Raw genomic sequence first — 27,630 nt, forward strand, 5'->3', positions numbered from 1 at the left:
ATATGACCTCCCAAGGATGTGCACACACTAATCCCTGAAACCTATGCATAGTGTATATTATATGGCAAAAGGATCTTTGCAGATATATTTAAGGTTATAGACTTTACAATGGGAAGATTATCCTCAGTTATCTGGGTCTGAATTTGATCATATGAGCTCCTGAAGATGAGAATTTCTCCCGCTTGAAGCAGAGGCTATGTGATAGAAGAAATCAGAGGGATTAGAATTGTGAGGAGGGAAACATACTCTTGTTGATTTGAAGATGGAAAAGCTAAGGTAAAGAGGAATGCAGGTGATCTCTATTTAAAGAGACAAGAAAGCTGTTGGCTGACAACCAGCAAGAAAACACAAATCTCAGTCCCACAATTACAGGAACTAAATTCTACAAACGTGAGCAGCCATGAAATTAAAAGATGCTTACTCCTAGGGAGAAAAGTTATGACCAACGTAGACAGCATATTAAGAAAGAAGAGACTTTACTTTGGCAACAGAGGTCCATCTAGTCAAGGCTATGGTTTTTCCAATAGTCATGTATGGATGTGAGAGTTGGACTATAAAAAAAGCTGAGCACCGAAGAATTGATGCTTTTGAACTGTGGTATTGGAGAAGACTCTTGAGAGTCCCTTGGTCTTCAAGAAGACCCAACCAGTCCATCTTAAAGGAAAGCTGCTGAGCTGCTGCTGTTGCTAAGTTGCTTCAGTCGTGTCTGACTCTGTGTGACCTTATGGACAGCAGCCCTCCAGGCTCCTCTGTCCACAGGATTCTCTAGGCAAGAATACTGGAGTGGGTTGTCATTTCCTTCTCCATAAAGTAAAGCAGTCCTGAATATTCGTTGGAAGGACTGAACCTGAAGCTGAAACTCCAATACTTTGGCCACCTGATGTGAAAAACTGACTCATCTGAAAAGACCCTGATGCTGGGAAAGATTGAAGGCGGGAGGAGAAGGGGGCAACAGAGGATAAGATGGTTGGATGGCATCACTAACTCAATGGACATGAGTTTGAGTAAACCCCGGGAGCTGGTGATGGACAGGGAGGCCTGGTGTGCTGCAGTCTATGGGGTTGCAAAGAGTCGGACACAACTGAGTGACTGAACTGAACTGAATCATGTTGGAAACATATTATCCCCGGAGACTGAAGGTAGTTTTCTGTACATTCCAAGAAGAGGGAAGAGCAAGTGACAAGACCCTGAAGCCAGAGAACATACTTTGCATGTCACAGGAAGGATTGTATAGTGGTGCAGCTAGAGAAATATGAACAAGAGGGAGAATGATGGGGTATTAAAATCAGAGAAGTAATAGGAAATCTGATTCTTTGGGCCTTCTGAGTGATTGGAATATTTTTTATTCCGAGTGAGATATGAAAACTTTGGAAGGAGTCCAGATAGAAAAATAATATGTTCTGACTTTTTAAAGAACAACATTCTTGCTGTTTTGTTGAAAAAGACTGTAGATGAACAGGTGGATAAAAACAATTATTTATAAAAAGAAGAATAAGTGAAAACAGAGGTGGGACAATCAATGAGGAGAGTACTAGATAATCTGGGTAAGAAATGAAGGTGGTTTACACCAGGATGTTATGATGAGGAAAATGATAAAAGGCTAGATTTCAGGGAAATTGGATATATTTTGAAGTAGAGCAAATAGGATTTACTGATGGAGTAGATGTGCGGTGTGAGAAAAAGGGAAGGATAAATGATTATGAAGCTTGTTGGCTTGAACAAATGGAGACTATAGTTTCCATTACTTGTGATGAGAACCTACTCTGATGGAGAAGGCTAGACTAGGGTATAAGTGGAAGGACCAAGCAGGGCCATCTCTGCCACACCTTGCTGATACATCAAGTGAAATGAGGACTGCATAGTCTTGTGATTATCTTTTCCTTGAAGTTTAAAGTCATCGAACCTGGCTTAAGTCTGTGGTTTAACCCTTTAAAAAACTTCTCAAATTTTTTTATTCTCAAGTGTGGATTCAGGTTTTATATGTTTCCTTCCTATCTTTTTGCTAATTTGTATTTACAAGATAAATGATCTATTTTAACCTTGTGTTCAAATCTATTTGCATATTATTGTAGAAACTATTTGCATTCATGGGTGTGTGTATGTGTAAAACATTTTCTCTTTCAGGTGATATCCCACATTTCATAAGCAATTTTTAAGGTTATAGTTTCTCCCCACTTTTATTAATATGAATGATTTTTCTATTTTATTATTTGTTTTTGTATCAGAGATCCTAACATATTAGAACTATTATGTTTACTTCCTTTATTTTCTAACTCACTAATTTGTATTCACATGTTTAGTAATTCCTCTTCTCTTTTTCTAAATTTTGAATTGATAAATCAATTCACTCCTTATTCTTTTCTGCTTATTAGTGGATTTATATATTTAATAGAGAGTATTTTCAGTATAATTATTTTCTGGGTATTCTACAAGTTTGATTTTGATTCTGATTTCTATTTAAGAATTGGTTAAGAAAGGGAATAAAAATAAACTGTATAAGGATATTTATATAACATTAGAATGTATTGGAATGCAGGGTCTTTAAAGTGTACTCCATTTTTCTTGGAAAAAATAATTAATATCACATTTATATGAACCATCTACCTTTCCATTTATTTGTATAGCTAATATTAGTAATCATTTTATTCAGGTCTCCTGTCTATTTATTTTAAGTTATCAATGGTATAAAAACTGAATTAGTTACCATTGTGTTTCAATTTACTGCTTCAAGTATTTCCTTTACGTATGGTTTATGTGAGAGCCAAGTTGCTATAGTCGTGTCCGACTCTTGTGACCCTGTGGATTGTAGCCTGTCAGGCTCCTCTGTCCAGGCTGTTCTCCAGGCAAGAATACTGGGGTGGATTATGTGCCTAAATTGGTCTTCAGTGCTCACTGCAGTTCATTCAAACCAACCACAGGTTTTCTGTGCTCTGAGTTTTTATTTTTATTCCTATGTTAGCTTTGTGAATTATAGTTTTTAAATTTTTTTAAAGCCAGGTTCATGGGTGGTAGATTTACTGAGAACTTTGTATTATATTGCATCTTAATGATAACCTCAGGTTGAAGAATAAATAATTTGAAGTAACGTTCTTGTGACATATTTTTTCTTTAAAATATTGTAAATAATCTTTTATTGTTTTCTGGTACCAAAATTTAGTATGAAATAATAGGGAATCATCCTAATGTTTCCCCTATGGAGACAATCTACTAATTCTGTCTCTATTTCCTTTGAACTCTTTCTTTTAGCTTTAATTCAGTAAATTTATCACAATATGATTAGATCAACATATTCTTAGTCATTTGTTTTCTCTAGTTTTTGAAGTTACTATTCAGTTTTTCATTTATTTTACTTATCTTGTGGGAATATATTTCTTATTTTATTTTTGTATTCTGTTCAAGAGTATTAGTAATGCATATGCTGGATATTCTTTGTCTTCCATCTTTTTATCATATTCTAAGCATTGTATATCATTGTTCCTTTTTACTTTAGATTTGGATCTGATGAGTTTAATTCATAAAATCTTTTAAGTCATAGACATTGTTTTCAAAAATACCCGTATACACTGTATTTCACTTATTCAGATATGTTTAGTGAACACTATTATGTTGCCGTAATCTCCATTCATCAACTTCAGAAATATAGCACTCATTCCTCAGCTTTTGGGAACTGCTATGTTTAAGAGAGATTTCCAATGTCTACGAAACTATTCAATAACTGGAAATGTCAAATTATAAAAGGCTGATCCTTTATGCCAGTTGGGACAACTGTGTAGGACTACTCAAATTCCTGAGTCACTCTGAGATCAGTTTATACCTTTGTTGTGAGTGTGTAATGACCAAACTTCTCACTCTACCCAATATTGTGTTTTTCATTTCCCCATAGATGATGATTCCTAAAGCACTCCACAACAAATTTCAGTCTTCTGTGTCTTATGTCTCAGGAACCTATTTGTCTTCAAATTTTATTCCATGGAAATGACAGAAATCAATTGGTTAATATTTGAGGTGGCAATCTTGAAATTCATAGGTTGTTTTTTGTTCTTCTTTGATATGTTGAGTGAAATCTGAAGATAATATTTGATTGCCTCTTTCCTCCCATTTAGTTTTTTCATGTTTATAAAACTTTATGATTTAGGATATTATTATGTTTAAAATAAATATGACTAAGCTGGGCTTTTCTTTCTTTAACATTGTCTCTCCCGTTGATCTTCCCTCTAGAATCATGCACACTAAAAGTTGTCAGCTATTCTAGGGTTTTCCTACCCACCATCCACCTAATTTTTTCAAGGAAAGGATTAAAACCTGGATGCTCAAAGTCCCATACAAATCTTTTAGGGAACTACACGTGCTATTTGAACTATGAAACATTGTGTAGAGTTTTAGGATCTACCTAGATTTAATCCAAAGGGCATAATATTTGATAGGCATTTTTGACAAACTGTGGTTTGAGGTTTGTAGCCATTTTTAGTCTCACTGTAGCTAAGATTTTCATCTCACTTTGTTCTTATTTATTTTACTTAGGGAGAATAATTTAAAAAAATAACTTTACTCCATCATATATTATTGAAGGTTATTGTCTTTCTGTGTTTTAAGCTATTGTCCATTATATGATATTTCTCAGAAAATAATTAAGAATTGCTGTGACTTTAATCATCAAAGATATTAGGAGATTTTTCTTTCTCTAATGGCAGCCCACTCCAGTTTTCTTGCCTAGAGAATTCCATGGACAGAGCTCTGAGTCTGGTGCACTACAATCCATGGGGTCACAAAGAGTCGGACACGACTGAGCAACTAAGCACACATTATTCATATCTTGAAATTAGTTTTGTTGAAATATTTCAAATCTGTGATATTGTGTATGCCATCAAATCATAATCTATATTCAGAAGTATGCTTTTCTCTCTCCAAATTGCTCAATTCTGATACTTTAAAAGATAAGAACATGCAAAAGTATTTTTATATTTTAGGGTCATTAATCACAACATTTACTGAAAAATAAACTGAGGACTCATGGATATCAAGTTTTGAGGAATTGAATAAAAATATAAGCATTTACCAAAAACATTATTTTTGGTAAATATAATTTGTGTTTTGAAGTGTGCACTTAGGATGTCTTGATGGTTCCTTAGTTATAGAAGAATTCAATGCTTCATGGGGACTTAGCTTCTCATTCAATGCCTGCTTCACACTATTTTTTGATCCTGCATATTCAAGGAATTCTCTGGAAACAGCTGGTCCATGCTGTGACATAGGGCAGCCATTTGGAGTTTGATTTTACATCCAGTTCCCATGAGAAATGCCCCTTTGAATTCAACTTTAGGATATCTTTGTATATTTAATGGGGCAATCATGAAGCCCCTTCAAGTTCCCTTCAGGAAATCATTATATGCTCAAAGGAGTAGCTAAAGCCAGCTTTGCATCTCATTGCTTACCTTTGGAAATCCAGAAAGACCCTAATGTAGTGTAGTGAGATGTGTTCTGCTGAGACCATGACTTAATCTATTTTTTTTCTCCCTCTCTTGATGCTGAGGCTGATTGTATGTGTGATCTGATGCAAATGTGTACACACACAGCGAACTTCCTGCTACACATTCAATTGCTTATTAGTCTATTAATTTGCTTCTTGAGCAAGTATTTATTGAGTGTCTGCTTTCTGTAAAACACATAACTGAGTCCTCAATATTAGTCTTTAAGGATATTAGTCTCCTAGGATCTAGTATTTCAGCAGTCAAGTATCCGGAATTATAATTCAAAGAGATCTATGGCATAGGAAAATAATGGTCACCACAGTTTCTTGTTTGGTGTCATCCACCTTCTGCAAATGCTTTGTCAATAAACACAAAGTATATTTTAAAGCAAATAATTACTTTGTCAAGGCTAATGTTAGAGGAAGAATGCATTTAAGTAGCGAAAGTCATCTCAGTTGTTAGTGAAATAAAATCATTGACCAGGATCTTGGTAGCAATTCCCAGGTATCTCTTCTAGCTCTACAGGAAGGTATTTGCCCTTAGAAATGATAGACCAAGGAAAAGTACAGCTTTAGCAAATTATCTAACTATTGTCTCATGGCATCCTGATTAGAAGCTATAAGAACAATATCATCAGTACATAAATAGCCTACAGTGATTTATATCAGCACTTTCTTTTTCCTATCAAAGACCCGAACATGAAACTGAGTTAATACCTAAAAATAATTTTGAAAATGCAGTACTCATTTAGTACTTTATAAAGTTTCATTTATATTTTCATTCACCTAATCATTTACTCATTCAGTGAGTATGGATGGGTTGTGCATTTGTTTATTTCATTCGATACACTGAGTAATAATAGAAACCAAGGTTCAGGGCTTAGAATTTAATTATTTTAAGTCATACAGCTATAGGTGGTGAAGCTATTATTTAAATTGGGCCTGTATAATCCAAAGCCTTGTGATCAAAATCAATATATTCTACAGCCTTGGAGTTAAACTCTATATTATTTAGCTACAATTATAATTCTGAGATTTTCAGCTATTTTGTAAAGAGGTCTTGGTTTGAAAACCTAGATCTAAATTCACAGTCACATGCATACAGGGCCAGTGGTGACGTGTGTTGTGGTAAAGAAGGACAGATGGAATACCAAGCCCTTTTGAACTATCTTTCAGTTCAGGAATCTTTCACTTTCCCTTCACCTCTCTGTAGGATAACAAAGTATAACACTGAAGGGTTATGGATATGTGGGCTGACACAGGGGAGCAGCCCTCATTCCTTCAGTCCTTAGGAATCATGACAACATGAGGGGATAATGCTGCCAGATCATCTGATTTTTCCACAGAGGCCAGAAATAGGAAATATAAGTGAAACCTTCTGATCTCTGAAGTAGCATAGCCCACAGTAGGCCTCAAGCCAAGACCTGCATTTGAACCCTGACTTTCCCACTTACTAGTCTGTGACTCTGCTGTCACTCAGCTGCTCTGTGCTTCAGTGTTCTAACCTGAAAATGTAGTTCAAAATAGTGCTGTCTTACACGTGTACCCTAATGTTCATCACAGCACTATTTCTAATAGCCAGGACATGGAAGCAACCTAGATGTCCATCAGCAGAGGAATGGATAAGAAAGCTGTGGTACATATACACAATGAAGTATTACTCAGCCATTAAAAAGAGTACATTTGAATCAGTTCTAATGAGGTGGATGAAACTGGAGCCTATTATACAGAGTGAAGTAAGCCAGAAAGAAAAACACCAATACAGTATACTAACGCATATATATGAAATTTAGAAAGATGGTAATGATAACCCTGTATGTGAGAGAGCAAAAGAGACACAGATGTATAAAACAGTCTTTTGGACTCTGTGGGAGGGGGTGAGGGTGGGATGATTTGGGAGAATGGCACTGAAACAAGTCAGTTATCATATGTGAAATGAATTGCTAGTCCGGGTTCAATGCATGATACAGGATGCTTGGGGCTGGTGCACTGGGATGACCCAGAGGGATGGGATGGGGAAGGAGGTGGGAGGGGGGTTCAGGATGGGGAACACATGTACACCCATGGCAGATTCATGTCACTATATGGCAAAACCAATACAATATTGTAAAGTAATTAGCCTCCAATTAAATTAATTTATATTTTAAAAAATAGTGCTATCTTAGATGCTATAAAGTCCACACCATGATGGTTATTTGGGGGTGGGGGACGGGAAGGTGCATTATTTTAGTGCTACCTACCTCATAGGATTTTGTGAGGACTAAATAAGTTAAATCCATATAAGGTCCTACATAATGTCAGAAATAAATGTCAGAAATTATTATGTTTATTGTTTAATTTAGGTATGTTTTAAGGTAAACAACAGTACAAGCTAAACAAAAATGTTCAATTTGCAACTTTTGATTAAGTCTTACAGATATTCTTTTATTCTTACCACTGTCTACATAGTTTATATAAGTGTCTACCAGGTAGTCAGTAGTCTCTGGATTAAGTTTTTATAATTTAAAATGAAAAAACATCTTCTCATAAGTATGATACCTATATTTTATACAATGTAACATTTTCCCCACTTGAGAATGTTTTCGATATAAAAATAGAGCTCTTAATTTAACAATGAAAAACTATTATTTTTATAGCAGGGACCTTTATTGGCCTATAAATGAAACTGATCGTAGATGACAATGGAAGATCAAGAGAAGCTCACTCACATGAGAAATGAGAAGGTCTTGGAACACTGTACACTGAGTGCATAAGTATTTGAGAAGGCAGTGGTTATGTGTATAGTTCATATTAGCCTCTTGATCCACTTATTAATGCCTTTGGGTTCATATCTAAGTTCCATGAAAATTAGAGCAATTATAAGCAAAAAAGTCTGAAACCTCTGTAAAACATTGATCTAAAAATAGAGCATTCACAGTGCATTCTAATGTGTAAACCAAAGGAGAGAAAAGCAGTCTTCTTCATTTTGCAAAAGAACACTATGGAGGTTTATCATCTTGGTGGTGCCAATGACTCGGCCATGGAAGATTATAGCATCTGGCAGACGAAGAGGTACTCAGTGATGACTGACAAGAGATGATAGGAACTTGGCAGAATAGTGGCACCCAGATGAGGCCAAGCGAGTCAGCATCTGTGCAAAATAAAAAATGATCTATTTTTGAGAATACATGATACTTCTTAAGTTCTTCTAGAAGGCAGTGAAGTCAACTTTTCCAGGGAACTGGCTGCCCTTTGCAAATGGGGCAAGTAGGAGTCATAAGTTCTTTAGACCTGAAGAAATGGGATATGCTTGTGACCTATTTTATATTGCAAATATAAATTTTATTTCAAAATAAATATATTTCTAAAGAAAAAGAAAATCGGGGCATAATTAAAATACAAATCCTGTCTGCAATTAAATAACTCTTTTGTAAGAAGTTAATAGATATAAGTTGATTCCTACATATTTAACTCTTTCTTTCACTTATAGTACTTTATGTTAAGCTCTAGACTGATATCACACAATTTAATGTTTGTATTGACTATTTCTAACTAAGTTTCTTATGTGGTATCAATGTAAAATTCTTTCCTCCTATTTTTAAATCTAACAGAATCATTACAAGAAAGCTTGTTTTTATTTTTCTAAAGTATAATTTGTGTCCATTTTTCAAGTTGCGTAGAACGTTTGTCCAGTGTAATTTCCCTTCACTATACATTTTTAATCATGAGATTTTTATTGTTTACAGCTAACCATTTCTGTTTTGGACCAACTTTCTGTTCTGTGAATGCAGAACTATGGATAATTTAAATTACAGATAATTGTTTGTTATGCATATTGGCTGCCACCTGTCCTTGCTCCCTTTAGCAACTGTGTGTTCTCTCTGGCAGTGTTTCTTAAAATGTGATGCTCAGACCACCTGCATGGAATCACTTGAGTAGCTTGTTAAATATACGACTTTCTAAACCTATTGCAGGCCTCATAAATGCAGTTCCCTTTGACTTTGTCCCCTAAAGTTTGCAAAGTATTGCTATTGGCTTCATTTTGAAGATTCTGCTTCCTCTTTCTAAACAGGAATTTTTCCTCTTTGGAAAATATGCAACTTGAATCAGCCAATATATTTTGATTCTGAAAGATAGAATACTGAATTTAAAAATGTTACATACAATCCAGTAGAAATCTGTAAGAGAGTCATGTTGGTAACACAAAAGCACAAGGAAGATTAAGAAAAGTGCAAAAAAAAAAAAAATCAGTGTTGATAGTGTCCCATGAGGGTTCAGCAGAGAGACACAAGCACATATTGGAAAAGAATAACAAAGGATTTGTGAAGGAGGCAGCTTTGACATGGGACTTGAAATGACTTGGAAATTTAGAGGTGAATATAAGGAGAGTCTACCAGTAAAACCTCAGAGCAAAGGCACAGATATGGAAAGATGACTGTGAAAGTAACATTTCATAATTCAGCAAGCTGAAGATAAAATATACTCCTGGTGTTGGTAGGTGACAGGGCTGAAGATGCAGTTGAAATGGTACTATGGAGGGTCTTGAAGGCCATTCTGAATAATTGGTATGTATTTGGCACCTCCTGAATGTTGGAACGTTTTATATGGGCTGTAGATTTAAAGTAGGAAGTCACACATTTCGTGCATTAAAGGATAACATTTCTGATTTAATTTTTGCAAAGTCTAATTAGAAGTAAGGGGGTCACACAGAGGAGAAAGTTACAGTAAATCTCAGTGCAATTGCTTGGTCTCCAGAGAATCTAATGGTGGGATAAGGGCACACAGAATGTGGATGACACTCTCTTTCTAAGATAGGGTCTTACAAGTCCTGATGAGTTCAATTCTTACTATGTTACAATCATTTTCTACTTTGGCATTGCAGCATGATTTATAAATAATTACACAGACAATGTGTTTCCATTGAATAGTATGTTTGAGAAATAGCAGTTTCTTTTGGACCAAAGTAAATGCCAGCAAAACCACATTTTCATCCTGGGCATATGAGAGGATTACTTCATAAGGAGAAAGCACAGGTAGCACAGGATGTCTGATGAGTATTTCTGCCCATCATCTTCCAACATACTGGAAAATCAATTTCTTTGCAGTCCAATACCTAATGCATTTACTATCTTCTTATCTTAAATTCTGACCCTAACTTTGGTCAACATTAAATAATAGAATCATTCCTCTGTAATGGTTTATCCTATGAGATCCTGGGAACTGTGGGACCTACAGAGAGCAGGTTAAAAAGAACGGAGAAGTCAACCAGGTCAGCCTTTCCTGGGAGACACTATTGCACACTAGAGAGGTTGGGGTGAGGGTTTCAGAATGTACGTTAGACTCTAAAGAGACCCGGCCATGTCCAACTCTTTGTGACTCCATGGGCTGCAGCACACCAGGCCTCCCTGTTCATCACCAACTCCCAGAGTTTATTCAAACTCATGTCCATTGAGTTGGTGATGCCAACCAACCATTTCATCTTCTGTCATCCCACTCTCCTCCCGCCTGCAATGTTCCCCAGCATCAGAGTCTTTTCAAATGCATCAACTCTTCATATCAGGAGGCCAAAGTATTGGAGTTTCAGCTTCAGTATCAGTCCTTCCAATGAATATTCAAGACTGATTTCCTTTAGGATGGACTACTTTCTTTTAGAATCTCCTTGCTGTCCAAGGGACTCTCAAGAGTCTTCTCCAACACCACAGTCCAAAAGCATCAATACTTCACCGCTCAACTTTCTTTATAGTCCAACTCTAACATCCATACATGACTACAGGAAAAACCACAGCTTGGACTAGACAGACCTTTGTTGGCAAACTAATGTCTCTGCTTTTTAATATACTGTCTAGGTTGCTCAGAACTTTTCTTCCAAGGAGCAGCTGTCGTTTAAATTCATGGCTGCAGTCACAATCTGCAGTGCTTTTGGAGCACTGTCTGTCACTGTTTCCATTCTTTCCCCATCTATTTGCCATGAAGTAATGGGACTGGATGCCATAATCTTAGTTTTCTGAATGTTGAGCTTTAAGCCAACTTTTTCACTCTCCTCTTTCACTTTCATCAAGAGGCTTTTTAGTTCCTCTTCACTTTCTGCCATAAGGGTGGTGTCATCTGCACATCTGAGGTTATTGATATTTCTCCCAGCAGTCTTGATTCCAGCTTGTGCTTTATCCAGTCCAGCATTTCTCATGTTGTATTCTGCATATAAGTTGAATAAGCAGGATGACAATATACAGCCTTGATATACTTCTTTCCTGATTTGGAACCAGTCGGTTGTTTGATGTTCAGTTCTCACTGTTGCTTCTTGACCTGCATACAGATTTCTCAGGAGGCAGGTCAGGTGGTCTGGTGTTACCATGTCTTCAAGAATTTTCCACACTTTGCAGTGATCTACACAGTCAAAGGCTTTGGCATATTCAATAAGGCAGGAGTAGATGTTTTTCTGGGACTCTGTCACTTTTTTGATGATCCTGCGGATGTTGGCAATTTAATCTGTGGTTCCTCTGCCTTTTCTAAATCCAGCTTGAACATCTGGAATTCTCAATATTGTTGAAGCCTAGCTTGGATAATTTTGAGCATTACTTTGTTAGCATGTGAGATGAGTGCAATTGTGCAGTATTTTGAGCATTCTTTGGCATTGCCTTTCTTTGGAACTGGAATGAAAACTGACCTTTTTCCAGTCCTGTGGCCACTGCTGGGTTTTCCAAATTTGCTGACATATTGAATGCAGAACTCTCACAGCCTCATCTTTTAGGATTTTAAATAATCTCAGTTGGAATTCCATCATCTCCACTAGCTTTGTTCCTAGTGATGCTTCCTAAGGCCCGCTTGACTTCACATCCCAGGATGTCTAGCTCTAGGTGAGTGATCATACCATCATGATTATTTGGGTTGTGATGATCATTTTTGTGATCTTCACAGTTCTTCTGTGTATTCTTACCACCTCTTTTTAATATCTTCTGCTTCTGTTAGGTCCATACCATTTTTGTCCTTTCTTGTGCCCATCTTTGCATGAAATGTTCCCTTGGTATCTCTAATTTTCTTGAAGAGATCTCTAGGCTTTCTCATTCTATTGTTTTCCTCTATTTCTTTGCATTGATCACTGACTGAAATGCAAAGTAAGAAGGCAAGAAATACTGGAGTAACAGGCAAATTTGGCCTTGGAGTACAGAATGCAGCAGGGCAAAGGCTAATAGAGTTTTCCTGAGAGAATGCTCTGGTCATAGCAAACACCCTCTTCCAACAATGCAAGGGAAAACTCTGCACATGGACATCATCAGATGGTCCATAGTGAAATCAGAGTTATTATATTCTTTGTAAGCAGAGATGGAGAAGCTCTATAGAGTCAGAAGAAACAGGATTGGGCGCTGACTGTGGCTCAGATCATGAGCTCCGTATTGGCAAATTCAGACTTAAATTGAAGAAAGTAGGAAAAACCACTAGACCATTCAGGTATGACCTGACTCAAATCCCTTATGAGTATACAGTGAAAGTGAGAAATAGATTCAAGGGATTAGATCTGATAAACAGAGTGCCTGAAGAACTACGGACAGAGGTTTGTGACATTGTACGGGAGGCAGTATTCAAGACCATCCCCAAGAAAAAGAAATGCAAAAAGGCAAAATAGTTATCTGAGGAGGCCTTACAAATAGCTGAGAAAAAAAATAGAAGTGAAAGGCAAAGGAGAATAGGAAAGATATATCCATTTGAATGCAGAAAGTCACAAAGAAAGCTCAAATACAAGTGTCATCATAGGAGTCAAAAGTCTTATTTTTAAGCTTAGTTGGAATTTGCACATGTTAAAGTTCTGTCTTGAGATATAATCTCTATTTTATATTGACTATAAATGTGATATAACCTTTAAAAATTTTGAATCACTTGTACACAATAAAACTTGCATAATATATTACATCAACTATATCCCAGTTAAAAAAAAATTATATTCTGGGTTCCTGACATATGCTTTCATAGAGGTAGTATGGGTCTGAGTTAAAGTGGAAATTTAAAAAATAATTGGTAAAAATGAATCTATAGAATTCATCTTCCAATCAGGTATATACATATATATTTATTATGTCAGGGGACAGAAGGGAAAGTGGTTGAACTCAATGTACACATTGATTTTGAATATTCTTTAGGGAATCTGGGGACTGGGAAAGATTTGGACTAGAGATATATACTTGTAGTAGAAATCTCTAAATTGTAAAATAGACTGAAACTTGTCTCCTTTTGCTTTTAAAAAAGTCAAAAGGGACTGCAAGTCTTTATATATATATATATATATATATATATATATATATAAAACCTAAATATAACCACATCTGTAACATAATTATTCTATGAATAGCCCATCAGTTCAGTTCAGTTCAGTTCAGTCGCTCAGTTGTGTCTGACTCTTTGCGACCCCATGAATTGCAGCATGCCAGGCCTCCCTGTCCATCACCAACTCCTGGAGTTCACTCAGACTCACGTCCATAGAGTCAGTGATGCCATCCAGCCATCTCATCCTCAGTCGCCCCCTTCTCCTCCTGCCCCCAATCCCTCCCAGCATCAGAGTCTTTTCCAATGAGTCAGTTCTTCGCATGAGGTGGCCAAAGTACTGGAGCTTCAGCTTTAGCATCATTCCTTCCAAAACATAGTGTAAAACTAAAATCACATGTAGAGATTCCCCCTTGTTGGAATACTCTGATAAAAGCAGTATGGAATGCTGCTGGAATGCACATCTTAATGGCTGAGAGACGTCATGTTGGCCTGTACATCTAGTCTCTCTGACAGCTACAACTTTTTTTATGATACCCTTATAAAGTAAGAGAGTGATATGTATAAACTTCCCTCGATGGCAGAATCTCTCGTAGGATTCCTTGTACACTGATGCATTTGGCAGAATCAAACACCTTCGTGATGTCCAAATACACAATTCACCAATCGCCACACTCTGCCCTTTACTATTCCCACTATTGTCTAAGGGAAGCTACTATACGACAGACAGTTCCCTGACTCCCATGAAGCTGCCACTGCATTGGCCAGTATAGGCCACTGACATGGATGACTTAATACCTTGCCGAAAAGTATGTGTGAATATGTCAGATGACATACATTATATGGAGACAAGTTTTTCAATCTATATGGACTACTCTTTGGTATATTTACACAACTGGGATAGGGAAGAAGTTTTCCTGTAGGAACTGCTAAACATGAACTAACCTTTAAGTAAAAACATGTGAGTCTTTGAGATGAAGATCAGGTTTTTCATTTGTAGTGAATGAAAGCAAGTTCTCACAGGGAAAAGCTTGCTTTTCACTAGACCTGTGTGTGTTAGTTATACAGTCATGTCCAATATTTTGTGGCCCCATGGACTGTATTCCACCAGGTTCCTCTGTCCATGGCATGCTCCAGGGAAGAATACTGGAGTGGGCAGCCATTCCCTTCTCCAGGGGATCCTCTCAACCCAGGGATCAAATCCATGTCCCCTGCATTGCAGGCAGATTTCTTACCATATGGGCCATCAGAGACGCCTCAAACTACCCTAATTCTTTACTAGAATCACCAGTCCACAACAATAGTTCTCCTGTGATTTTCTTGTGATTTATTCATATATTTATTTATTTACTCATTTTACTGATTACTAAGTCAACAAGTATTTTTGAGTATTTTATGATAATCCAAGCATTCTTTGAAGTATTTATATACATGGATATACAGGATCATATTTTCTGTCCTCAAGGAGCTTGAAATATAGTGAATAAAGTGAACAAGTAATTGAAACTTTCCATCAGTAACTACTGAAAACTATAGCTATGGGAGAAACTACCATATGAATGTATTCATATTAGAAGCACATCTTATTCAGACCATGTGCAGGGAGGTATGAAAGAAGAAATTCTAGAGAAGTTGAGATTTAACCTACTAAGTGAAGAATGAGCAGCAAGCTGATCAGTGAAAGAAAACAAGGGCTTTCTAGATAAGAAACTGCACAAAGGCAATGAAAATTGAAAAAGCAGAAACTTGGGAGCAGAAAATCACTTGATATGTCTACTGCATAAGAGTACACCCTGAGATGAGAGTAGGGAGACAAACTAAGACCAGGTTTTAAAATCAGTTCTGTATTAGCAGGGAGGTATGACATTTTTTTCACTGAAGGCTATTGAAATGTATTGAGATTTGACTGATTAGCAAACTGGATTTATTTTTCACAGAATTTGTGTCCTTTTATGCTTTGGGATTAGTGTTGCCCATAAGAGAAATTTGTGTAAGATTTAAAAGCTGAAGTGAAATAACAGTTCCCTGGTGGCTCATCAGTAAGAAATCTACCTGCCATGTAAGAGACCTGGGTTCAATCCCTGGGTTGGGAAGATCCCCTGGAGAAGGAAATGGCAACCCATTCCAGTATTCTTACCTGGGAAATCCCGTGGATAGAGGAGTCTGGCGGGCTAAAGTCCATGCAGTTGCAAGAGCCAGGCATGACTTAGGGAGTAAACCATACTGCAAGTCAGTATGGGAGGTAGACACCACCATGGACTGCTTATCTGTGGAGACTCATCTTGTTGGCAGCGTCACAGCTCCTTTACCTCCCCCCACATCTCATCCTTCAGTTTCTCTGAGTCCTAGGCCAGAATGTGTGCTGGTCTGTGTGAAGGATAATGGCTTCATCTACAGGTCATATGTGTTGTCAAGGTTGAAATCAGTGAGAAGCAGATGTAGGTTACAGTTTGGCCTTGTGCAGTACATTTTAGTTGTCCTCATGGACTTATTTTCTCACTCTCCCTACAGTTTTTCTTCCTGACCACCAACAGTGACTTTAGCTCACCAAACAATGTGTAATCAACAACCTTCTATAGACTTCTTCACCAGTTTCCACAATAGTGTAGGCTCTAATCTCTATAATAAATCTGTTATTCCTTATCACTTATGGTTCTGTTTGCCTGAAATATAGGCAAAAAGTCCCTGTTACCAAGGCTATTTATCAATAAAATGATATAAGATTTTCACATTAGCATGATATCTATAATCTGGAAAATGGATTAGATATAGGATAATTATTTACACATTCTAAATAGCGGAATCTTTACTTTTCAAATTAAATTTATTTGAGACCTTAGATGAAAGAGATGTACTTGTTTGAAATAGGGATGAAGAACATAGGACCTGATTGTTCTGCCTGCCTTCACCCTTCCCTCTTTCAATACAGGGAATACCCAATGTTTGGAGAACATAGTTTAACAAATGTCTGCACTAGAAAAATTCCTATTGTCATTCTGGAGAGAAATGAAGTGGCTCAATGCTTTGTGTGAGTGGTATGGAAAATGCAGAAATCTGAGATGTTTTAAGGCCAGTAGATTTATTAACAGTATCATATTTGGGGAAATTACCACAGACGAACTTGCTAATTTGAGAACATTGATGAATTTTTGGCTTGTTCAAGTCATGATGTGCAATAGGATTAGAGCTCAAGAGAGAAGTCTGATATAGAGACATGGTTTTAAATTATTGCAAAGGTGAGTCAGTTCTAGATTAGGCAGAATAGATTGAGAACAGCTAAGACCAAGTATAGCAACATTAATGTGGTCATAGGAGCAAAAAGCACTTGGGTTGCCGTAAACATAAGAGAATCAGGAAAGGAGAATCTGTGGGCTATAGAGAAAGGGAGCATTGCCAGGAAAGCCTGTTTAACAGCGCCCCATGACAGGCATACCAATGTCATAAAATATTGTTTAGATTTAGCAATCATAAAATCACTGAGTAATATAAGAGGCATAAGAGGGAGTAAGGATTGCCTTAGGAATGAATAAGAAAAGTTCACGAGGCAGTAAATACTTTTTGAATGAAAAGTGTAAGAGATGAGATAAAGAAATGAATATGGGGTCAAAGATGTGACATTTTGAAAGTGGCACCTTGAAGGGAAAGAGTAATTTGGGAGTAATGTATTGTATACTCATCTTGGAGCCATACATTGTTTTCATTGTATTTCTTTCCTGCTACTTTCATCTATGAATATTTTTCCTCTAAGATCTGTCTTGTTCTCTTCAATAGCAGAAAACTTGTTAAAACTAAAAAACATTATATTATATTCAACCTTCTAAAAACATTCAGTATTCAGTTTTTTATTCTTTAGCCCACATACATGCCTACCCTTAAGTTCTACCACTTGAAGGGAAATCAGGCTCCTAAATGTACACAGTTCTTGAAACCATCAAGGTTCAGGACTGTGGTTCCCCTCCATTTCTAATCCTTTCTCCTGGTTTTGACATTTTCCTTCATTGGATTTGTACAAAGGTACAGTTTTCAAGGAAATGGCCATAAATAGTATATTAATTTTTCTTTTTCCAGTTTTATGGAGGGGTGTTCAGTTCTTGTTGCCATGTTTAAAATAATCACTTAGCATTTATCTATTCTCATACCAGATACTATTTGCATTTTTATTTTATTTCTCACAACAGTGGCATGTGAGAGATATTACCATACCCTTTTTTACAGAAGGTCATTGGGTCTCAGAGAGCTTAAAAATTTAGTTCAGGTATACAAAATTCATAAATATCAGGACAAGAATTAAGTTGACTATAATAATATAAGCATAGTACCTGGTGTATAGCAAACACTGAAGATCATGTTTTATCATTAATGATATTTCTTGCAGTTTTTATAATCCATATCCTGTATCTTTTTCCATCATAATACAATTTTCTTTCTCATAGTTCAAAAATATGCTAGCAAGGATTCACATGATATCAAGACATAATAAATGTTAGCTAGTAATCTGCATTTAACACAGTTAAGCATCAGAAACCTTGGAATAGGATGGAAATGTGAAATTGGAGCACAGTGGTAGGTGACATTTCTACCATTACCAGTACTAAAATTGGGTTGGAGATTAGTTTCTAATAATAAATGAATACAAATTTGATAATTTCTCATTCTGGTTGATGAATGATGATGAATTTAGTGATAATGTATTTAATAAAGCATTAGGGAAGACATGGACTTTGGAATTTCTCTAACAGTCATTTTCTGAATATGAGAGATCTGAATTCAATTGCCTTTTAAATCCTTTGTCCACAAGATTTCTTCTAGCTATTTTGCTTACATTTGAAAGAATAGCTACAAGAGCAGAATAAATGAAAAGAGAAAAAGAAAGAAAAAAAACAGGTGTTAAAACATTTTTCAGTGTTACAATGTTGATCAATTCTGATAGGATACATAATACTATTAAAGGCTCTTAGTGAAAGAAAAAAGAATAATAAGAAAAATAATAGCTTTAAGATTTCACAATCGGTCAATAAAAAAAGTACAAAGCTCTATGCTTAGAACCCAGGTTTGTTTGACTCTGATGATGGCTCTGAACCAACACAGAGCCCTGAATTTCTAGTTCTTCAGTAATCAATTCTCAGACAGCAGTCACCTTCTGGCTCTCTATTAATTATCATTTTAGCAGCCACAGACAGGAGCAGTATGCTGCTATGGTTTTCACAGCAGGCGTGACTGCCTTAATGCTTTCTAACCCAAGCAGTTCTTTATCCTGCCGCAGATTCCCTTCTTCCATCTGTAGCTGAGTGGGTTCAGAAATCCCCATGGGAACTGTTGGCCACTGCATTTGTGGATGTCAGTAATTAAGCTATCTACTGCAGCTGCAAATTGTTGGACAGCGTGGATAGTCTAAGGGCACAGCTCTGCTGCAAAGCCTGGTCATAATGAGAACAGAAAGGTCAGTGCCCTCTGGTTGGTTTTGCCATGCCCTGGGGACCTTGGGTTTGCCCCATGGTTTTCTCATCAGTTTTGTATCGTTTGTATAAGAAAGTGGTATTTGCTACAAGCCACCTGGCCTGTAAGTTGCTTTTATGCATTTATAGTGTCTATACACAAACAACTGTTCCCTGTATCTGCTATCACTGCTTCATGCTGATTCTATTATGGGCCTGCACTTTGCTTTATAGCTTGTCCCTGACTTGAACTGGGATTGGTCACTCCTAATTAGTTATATTACATTTTCATGATTTCTATCAAAATCAGATCTGTCTATACTCTTTGGAATAGAGAACACTTGTTACACATTTTAAAATTTTTACTCTATTTAATCACTGAAGTATAACTAGAGGAGTGAGAGCTTCCTGTAAAGTATCCCCTGGGATTATTTCCCAATTTATGAGCCTCCATGTATAATGTTTGCTAGCTGGCTTTAGGTACATTCAATAATGTACTTTTCAGTCACAATTGAAATATACTGATGATTGGATTTGCAATCAGTGCTGATTGTGTCTTATTATCATTATATCTCCAGCACCTAGCATGCATCTGCATGTTTGTATATGGTAAGTGCTAAACAGTGTAAACTGAGTGAATGAAGGTGTCCATTGATTGCATATTCCTGTTTTCATAATGCCTTTACAAGTAAGGCCCAATTTCTCTTCTTTTCATTTTGATGCAGATTCCTTTCTTCATTTGTTCAACACAATATGAATTCTTCACTTACTATTTGCCAATCACTTTCCTCAAAGGGATCTTATGTGATGTGAGTGTGTGTATGTATCTGTGACAGGGAGATAGAGAGATATTGAGAAAAAGGGTGAGTTTTGAGTGGGTTGTAAACAGACATGTAAAGAGGCAATCATAATCAGTGTGCAAATAAGGACAGGTATAGTGCAGCACAGACAAAACATCACATTCAAACCCAGAACTATGGAAGGTTTCCTGAAAGAGATGATGATTTTACTAGGCTTTTGCTCTTGTTGTTGTTGTTTTTTTAAAAAAGGTAAGGTATCTAGGACAAGACATACGGAGAAAAGAACTACTGTCAGAGTCAACAACACATAGAATGTGAGCAAGCATGCAAGTAGTGAGGTGTGACTGAAGGAATGAGATGTTGAGTGAGACTTGGGGCACTGCCAATTCTTAACACCTCTGATATACTATATTCTAAGCCAGTATCATTTTTTGCTTACAGTAAAAAGCCTCCTACATGGTCTCCTTGATTCTACTTTTCCAATAGTCTCATCAGACAATAGCTGCCTGAGAGGCTTTTTAAAATGCAAGTCATGTCACTCCTTTGCACAAAACTCTAAGTAGCTGACCATCTCATTGGAATGAAATTAAGTGTCTTCAAAATGGCATACAAGTGTCTAGATGTGTTTGCTCCTGGCTTCTCTCTCTGTTGTTGTTTTCTGTCCAGATTCCCATGCTCACTCCTTTCCATCCATTTTCACCAAACTGTCTCCCAACTCAGGATTTTGCTGTTTCTTAAAACATGCTTTTCTCCAAATATCCTGGTGATACTGTTCATGCTCAGATGTCACTCAGAGAAGTATTCCCTGGTCTGTGCTGTGCTTTTTGCTCAGTTGTGTCCGACTCTGTGACCCTATGGACTATAGCCCGCCAGGCTCCTCTGTCCATGGGGATTCTCCAGGCAAGAATACTGGAGTGGGTTGCAATGCCTTACTCCAGGGGATCTTCCCAACCCAGGGATTGAACCCAGGTCTCCTGCATTGCAGGTGGATTCTTTACCATCTGAACCACCAGGAAAGCTTGAGAATACTGGAATGGGTAACCTAATCCTTCTCCAGAGGATCTTCCTGACCCAGGAATCAATCCAGTATTGCCTACATTGCAGGTGGATTCGTTACCAGCTGAGCTACCAGGGAAGCCCATTCCCTGACTGCGCTATCTAAAATTGTACCTACCCTCTCTTCTCTTACTCACTTCTGCTTTCCTTGATAGCCTAACCTGACCTGTACTCAATACATATTTGTTGACTGTCTGTCCCTGCCCTACTAGAATACATGCTACATAAGGATGTTGTCTGCTTTTCTCACTCTTAACCCTGATACCTAGAACAGTGTTTCGCATAGACCCTCAGCACATATTTGTTGAATTAACACACACACAAATGAATGGCAATGTATCTTTTTAAAGAATCTCTCTTCCTACATGATTATTATACATACTAAATAAATTAGATTTTTATCCTGAAGGTAATGAAGAATGATTGAAGAATTCTAAGCAAAGAGTTACATCACCCAAGGTGTACTTTAGAAAAGTTATCTATCATCCAGGAGGAGGATAGATAGAAGGTTTTGAAGCAATTTAGGCAAGAAATTATGAAAATAGAACAAAAATGTGAAAGTAATGAAAGAGAGGATGATTCACTTTAAAGAAATATTCAATTGATGAAGCCCCCTGGGTCACCCTTAAATCAAAAGGGTACATTGGTATAAGAGGAGGAAACAGCATGACCAGTTTGCCCACAATTCTCCTAGTTTCAAAAATGAAATTTCTGCATCCTGAGAAAATCCTCAGACCTGCATAAAACAGACTGATTGATCACTCTAAAAAGTCAGAGATAGATACTCCAGGAACACAATCTTTTCCTCCATTTACATTTAAATAGTAGCAATGATTCCCACATGAGTTATTGTCTTCTCTTAAGAATCACTTCAAATCCCATATTCCCCTACATATTCAGATTTTCTTTCCTTTCTACTCCCAATCCCAAACACCTCACAGTCTTAATATATTATCTCCCACTTATGAAGGACCACATCATTTGTCAATTTCTTCCAGAACAAGTGACCTAATCTACTAAGTGTAATGTATTCATTGACCATATTGCACATTTACCTTTTAGACTCAAAACTTATATAACATAATTACCAAGCTTTATTCATCCTATTATCCTTGCCAAACATGTAGTAGAGCTATGAATGCATGTCTTTTGAAGAAGCCGATACAGGTGTGTGTATATGCTACAAATTTAGATAAATAGAAGGTGAAGTCTGACAGTGTTGATCTTTGCTTGGGAAAAGAAAGTGGTGTAACCATATACTATCAGCAATCTAGAAATATTAATCAAAGACAAGCTGACCACCATCTTTGAAAAGGGAGCCAAGAATACAATAGTTATCATTGCTCACAAGAATAATTCTCAGCAAAGCCAGGACCCGCACATCTGATCACATGAGGACTGCTTTGTGTGCCATCTTGGGCCTATTGACTCTAAGATTCCAAAAGAGGAGGAGAATGGATATTGTGAACTGTGTTTCAAAGTCTTTAGACAAGTAATAATACATGTTTTAATCCTATGTATATATGGAGCAAGACATACCGCATGTAAATTTAGAGTTTTGAGCATAGCTATGTTGACCAGCAATTTGAGCCAGAATTTATTAGATTGGTGCAAAACTAATTGCAGTTTTGCATTGTTGAACTTTGCCATTTGATATTAGAATATATTCATAAATAAATGTGGTTATGTTATACATCGTTTCAATGTACATTTATCATTGTATGCTTTTTTTCTTATCATTTATTTCTTGCTGTTTATTTCACATTTATTTTAGACTAGGGAAATGATGTTAGACAAAAAGCAAATTCAAGCAATTTTCTTATTCAAGTTCAAAATGGGTCCTAAAGCAGCGGAGACAACTTGCAACATCAACAGCGCATTTGACCCAGGAACTGCTAATGAACGTACAGTGCAGTGGTGGTTCAAACGTTTTGCAAAGGAGACAAGGGCCTTGAAGATGAGAAGCACAGTGGCTGGCCATTGGAAGTTGACAATGACCAATTGAGAGCCATCATCAAAGCTCATTCTCTTACAGCCACACAAGAAGTTGCTAAAGAATTCTACATCGACTGTTCTATAGTCATTCGGCATTTGAAGCAAACTGGGAAGGTAAAAATACTCAATAAGTGGGTGCCTCATGAGCTGACCAAATATATAAAAAAAAGTTGTTTTGAAGTGTTGTCTTTTCTTACTCTATGTAACAATAATGAACCATTTATTGATCAGATTGTGATGAAAAGTGGATTTTATATGACAACTGGTGAGTGGTTGGACCAAGAAGATGATCCAAAGCACTTCCCAAAGCCAAATTTGCACCAAAAAATGCTCATGGTCACTGTTTGTTGGTCTGCTGCACATCCGGTCTACTGTTGCTTTCTGAATCCTGGTAAAACCATTACATCTGAGAAGTATGCTCAGCAAATTGGTGAGATGCACCCAATACTGCAATGCCTTCAGCCGGCACTGGTCAACAGAAAGGTCCCAATTGTTCTCCACAGTGATGCCTGGCTGCACGTTATGCAACCAGTGCTTCAAAAGTTGAACTAATTGGGCTACGAAGTTTTGCCTCATCTGCCATATTCACCTGACCTCTCGCCAGCTGATTACCTTGACAACTTTTGCAGGGAAAAAGCTTCAAGCATCTTGACACCTTTTTGTAGGGAAAATGCTTCCACAGCCAACAAGAGGCAGAAAATACTTTCCAAGACTTCATCAAATCCCAAAATGTAGATTTTTACACTACAGGAATATACAAACTTATTTCTCATGGACAAAAATGTGTTGATTGTAATGGTTCCTATTTTGATTAGTAAAGATGTGTTTGAGCCTAGTTATAATGATCTAAAATTCAATGTCCAAAACTGCAATTACTTTTATACTATTTTCAGATAAAAATAAAACTCCTGCAGAATTGCTTTATACATGATGCTGCATTCTTTGTAACATTGCATAAACACCAAATACTCCCTCATGATCTCTAGCATCCTGATGCAGGGATATATGTGCACATCTCAACCTCACATTTCTTCAGATGCTAGTTATGTTCAGGACTTAGTATTATTCCCTAGTAGTTAAATACAAGTCTATATATTTGTGTCAATATATAATACATGGAAACCAATTGGCAAGTTGTGTTTGGCTTCTAAGGCAAAAGCCAAAGTGGTGGGAACCTCTTCATATGGTTTGAACAGTCATATAACAACAGTGCTTGTTAAAACACCTCACACAGAGTAGGAATCATACTGGAACTTTAGATCCAACCCCTCAAAGCTCACAGGCATAGGATATAAAGAGTATATTTATCTATTCTTCTTGACTATTTTTTGATGTGAGGACTGCTTGTTTTCTATGTTAGTTGTTAAAAGCTTTGACTTCAGTTGACTAGATACTGCTTCCTTCAGCAAGCCAATAGTGTCCCCTGCTTCAAACAAAGTTAGTCCCTTCTTTTTGATATCAGGTTCTCCCATAGCTAGTCCTCTAATCTTTTCATTCTTTCCTCTTCCGAAATGAAAAAGAATTATCTGTTTTTCTCAGTATCTATTTGCATTATAATAACAGTCTGAACGGAAGATTTGAAATCCCAGTGCTGCTGGCACTCTATCCTGGGAAGACATAAACTCAAGAACTATGGGAAAAAATTCCTCAAGAATATCCTTCAGAGTTAGAATGAATTGCATTGATATAATAGTAGGTTGGATTTGATCAACAGTAAACAGGTTCCAGGCATTAGAATGTCACATGATTTGGACACTAACATGTATGAGATGATACTTCAGGGCTATGCTAGTCCCAATTTAAGTTCTAAAAATCATCTAAATATTCAAATAAGCATCTTTAAGATTAAACCATGAAGACCAGAGATACCTCTTAATCTAAAATTTCCTTCTTGAACATAGAAAATGTTACTTTTATATATTTCAATTTTTCTTATAATTTAGGATAGTCTTCACATGAGCATAATGATATAAGGATATAATAATATGTTTTTTAATGATATATAGATTAAAATAAAATAGGTAGAAATATGATAATTTCAGTACTAGACGAGAGTTCTAGTGACTCACTTGTCATACTCATGCCAAATCTAGAATCTATAATATTGATTTATAGTCATGTTTACCTAACACCTTTCCAGTTTTAAAAGGGATAAATGTATTAAATGGTCTTTGAGCCCAAGGATTCAGTGATTAAATCACATAATGTTTTAGTGCAGTGCTTTTTGGAAAGAAGATGTAGTGGCCTCAGCAGGAGTCTCTTCATGGCCAGGCAGGCTGGCCTGGAGTTTGCATCACACTGAGGTAAGTAAGGAAAGGTCTGGCACTTTTGACTTCAGCATCGCTTGTCTCTACTTTAAAATTGGGCATTTTGGGGCTGTTTTGAGAGGCTCAAAAATGTAGTGGCACACATACTCCTGTACTCATTGAAGATCTTTCATAATGATGACTATTCCTTGCCTCTATAGGAAGCTTTATAAACCACAAAGTTCTTTTGAAGTCATTATATCCTTTGCAATTTCCTATAGGGCTAGATAAATATCTTCACTTTTAAATGGGAAACTGAGTCTGAATGATTATCTTGAAATACAACAAACATTCAGGTAATTCAACATGAGTATGGAATGTGTTATACTTGATTATATTCTGTTTAGTAATTACATAATAGGTCAGGTATTACTTACCAATTTTCACAATATATTAACATATATAGAAAATGTATAATGATCATGGTTTCAGCCTCATTGGTAGTAGTGAAAGACAAGATGTACAAAGCACCTTGTACTTGTACTTAATCGCTAAGTTATGTCTGGCTCTGCGACCCCATAGACTGTAGCCTGCCAGGCTCCTCTGTCCATGGGATTTCCTAGGCAAGAATACTGGGGAGGTTGCCATTTCCTTCTTCAGGAGATCTTCCCAACCCAGGGATCAAACCCATGTCTCCTCCATTGGTAGATAGAGTCTTTATCAGTGAGCAACCTGAGAAGCCATACAAAACACCCTCCCCCTCAAAAAAATAACTGTATTGAGTACCTATAGTCTCTAGGACCAGAGAAGGCGATGGCATCCCACTCCAGTACTCTTGCCTGGAAAATCCCATGGATGGAGGAGCTTGGTAGGCTCCAGTCCATGGGGTTGTGAAGAGTCGGACATGACTGAGCGACTTCCCTTTCACTTTTCACTTTCATGCACTGGAGAAGGAAATGGCAACCCACTCCAGTGTTCTTGCCTGGAGAATCCCAGGGATGGCGGAGACTGGTGGGCTGCCGTCCATGGGGTCGCACAGAGTCGGACACGACTGAAGCAACTTAGCAGCAGTCTCTAGGACATTGTGCTAGACACAAAGTTGACATATGGGGTTCTAAAGAGATCTAGGATGTGATAACAATGATAAACTCTTTTACTTGTAATTTTATAAAATTGGCATTTCTTGACAAATGTCAATAAGAGATTTTGTTAAAATAATAGGATAATACTTGAGGAAATCAGTAACTTCATTAAAGTATCCAGTTAGTGAATGGTGTAGAAAATTCAGCTGGAAATGCCTCATCCAAAGAGAACATTGACTCGTCACACAAAGCAGTTTGGTTGGGCAAGCATTTTACAGAGAGGTCTGACTCTCCAATTCTGTGCAGAGAAAAGCTATGATAAAATGGATGATCTTTAAAACAAAATGTCCTTGGCTATGGGCAGAATTCTCATACAGTGTTTTGTCTTCATTATCCCCAATCTAACCTTTTATAACCATACACAAATTTCTGTCAAGCTGACGTCTCAAATTTATAATTCAGTCAATACACAGTTACGTTCAGAGCAGGTATGTAACTGTTGTAATAGTGTATCAAAGGAACTTGACTGCCACTTTCCTTTTTCATGTTTACTCCTCATTACCCCGCCTCGAGAAGAGAAACTTAGTTCTATCTGAAAAATCTACTTATATAGCTCTAAGCTATGTAGTACATTCAATTACTAATTTTCAATTTCCTCCGTGAAATGATCATGAGCCAAGCGTAGGAATCAAAGGTATTTATTAATTACACAGTAGCTGAACTTTTTATTTTGGCCTATAGAATCTGACAAAAAAAATCTGGAGAAATTGATATATCATATACACAAATTGTCCATCCAAATGTTTTGATATATTTACAGCCTGTCTAAGAAAATGTTTAGGGTGAAAATACCCGAGGCACTTTCCGAAGTTTTAGAATTGGAAGGAAAGACAGGAGGCTAAAAACAATGCTGTCTTGAAGGCAATGTGAAAATGTGAGTTTTCTCTAATTACCTAATTAAATTTTACAACTTTTAGATAGATTCAAGGCTCCTTTGTTGTTCCAAGCACGGAGGTCAATTAAAGGATTTGCCAAGGGAAGTTCATTCATATACCATTGTTTCAGAAACAAAAAGGGGTTGCTCGAGGAAACTGGGTATGGTAGACAGAATTGAACTATTTAGAATGTACTTTTACAGTGGCTTCTTTCTACTACTTTCTCTCTTCTGTATACTTGAAGCTGGCCATTCTTTTCAGGAAATATAACAAAATACTATTATTTTCTGTGTATATTTTTGCTGATTCACTAACAGTTTTAAGGAAAACTGCATATTCCCAAAGACTCTCTTTCTTCCCTGTATACTTAGAAGTATTTTCA

Source organism: Ovis aries, chromosome 7, assembly GCF_016772045.2.
Source record: "Ovis aries strain OAR_USU_Benz2616 breed Rambouillet chromosome 7, ARS-UI_Ramb_v3.0, whole genome shotgun sequence".
In the NCBI taxonomy this organism is placed as follows: Eukaryota; Metazoa; Chordata; class Mammalia; order Artiodactyla; family Bovidae; genus Ovis; species Ovis aries.